Here is a 2,191-nt window from a genome sequence, read left to right on the forward strand (position 1 = left end):
GGAGCACCTCCAGACCTGGAAAAACAAACCAAAGCAAATGCTAAAGGAAGATTTATTAGGCTAATTATACGTACCTCATCTAGCCCTAGAGAGCTCCCTTCTCCCTATGCTAGGAAAAAAACCAAGCGACAAACTTCCTTCTGTATTCTTTCTGGCTGGCACACCACGCATCAGGACATGATTCCTCCCCTATGAACATGGAAGTATTAAGACCTCTACTGAAAAAAAAAAAAACAAACCACCAGCCCTGTAACTGTGGAAGAACATAGCAGCTTTTAAGGCATTTAAGATGCAAAGAAATAAAGTGAGTTACTGAGTAGATTATTTTGAGACTGTTTTACCTGTTTGTTTACACATACCATATGCCTGAATGCTCTGGTCTCCAAATGGAAAAGGCGAGTACCGCACCTATTATCTTGGGGCAAACAATCACTTTCAGTTACTTACAATTTAAGTCCACTTCTGACTCTGACACTGCTTCATGCAGTGTGCGTTTGCACCATCTACAGTCTCTATCTAGGGAAAATCTGCTGTTTGAACTTTTTTTTTTCTCCAGGAAAGATACCCATAGCATATGTCATCACCAGTGGCTCCACTGACGGTGAAAACATCTTTCTCCAGTGAAAATCATGAAGAATTGAACCAAATCCTGTCATCGGTAAGCCAATGTTCTAGGTCACTCTGACCACGACCACAATCCCTGCTCACTTGCTTTGGCAGCCAAGCACCAATGATTACAATTTTGGATCTCGGCATGCAAAGGAAAGTTTTCACTGTAGCGCAGCATTCTGTCCTATTACTTCACAAGACTCATTGCATTGGATTGTTAACTTCACTTCCAGCTCTTAAAAACTCTTCCTCAGAAGTTAGCATTGCATCTAAAAGGAGAGATGTGAAGATGAAGGAATAGCAATTCTGTTGCCAATTAAAGAACCTTCTTTTTCAGGTAAGCTCTTGATTTAGTTTCATTTCCTTGGACTGCAGTCTTCTGGAAAGGAATGAGGAACCTCTTTAATCCAAAAGCATCATCTCTGAAGCACTATGGATGCCTTTTGGCAAGGTTATGAAGAAGTGTCTTTGGGGAAATCACAACAGATGTGTAGATGGAGGCTTCTGGAAGGCCCACAGAAATATCCTTTCCCACTTGCATAATGAAAGATAACAAGTAACTTCTTGCTTTTAGTTCATCTATTCCAACACAAAAACAGGCAGTGAAAAAGTAAAGGAAATAATCCCATTTATAGGCAGCACCCCAAAAAACAGAATTTGGAAAAAAAAAAAAACAACACACACAAATTGCTTGATGCAATTTCACAATCTGTTAAAAAGAGTGAGCACTCATCTGCCTCCAGCTAAGCATCAGAAGCCAAGAAAACGGCAGCAATACTCAGAGGCAAGGCCAAAAGCTCATAGTTTGTGTAGGCAAGATTGAATCATCTTCAGTAGACATGCAGTCCAAGTATCTCAGGCTGCAGAAAAGACTGAGATCTAGACATAAATACCAGAGTCAATTAAAGGCTCTGTAGGTACTCTAGTCCCTAAAAGCCCAGCAGATTAAATATACAAATATAGCAATACAACTTACATTTCCGACACGAACTACACTGCAAACATACACAAGGATAGCCTAACCATGAAAAGAAAGTGGTGCTGAATATACAAGAAACAAAAACCTGTTCTTCTGACAATTAGAAAACTACAAACCCCAATAAGTCTTCCTGGATTTCTTAATTGTACATGTCAATCACTGAATTCCACGATGTGGAAGAGGAAGGCTGTGTATCCACATGACAGATACTCTGTAACTGAACTCCTGCAGCAAAGAAGGCACTCACTTTATAAGCTGTAGTTTATTTTCTGCTCTGTTTTATGATGAGCCTATAAAAAAAACATTTGAGCACTTATCTATATTATTAACACAGTAGACTTTTGACTGAAGCTTGACTTGGAAAATAAAATTCAACGTAACATCGGTGGAACTTAAAAGCCAAGTAGTAAAGCATTCTGTGTTATAGGACTTCCCAGACATTCACTATTTACATATAATGCATTTGCACTTTATACTCGACTACCACCCATCAGCAGTGACATTAGTGTAACTGGACAGCACAGTAAGCCAACCCTGAGCTGCACTCTAGCGAACTTATTAATTTTCAAAGTACAACAGAGATTGGTTTAAATATTCACACAA

Source organism: Cariama cristata, unplaced genomic scaffold (genome assembly GCF_000690535.1).
Source record: "Cariama cristata isolate BGI_N322 unplaced genomic scaffold, ASM69053v1 scaffold21981, whole genome shotgun sequence".
In the NCBI taxonomy this organism is placed as follows: Eukaryota; Metazoa; Chordata; class Aves; order Cariamiformes; family Cariamidae; genus Cariama; species Cariama cristata.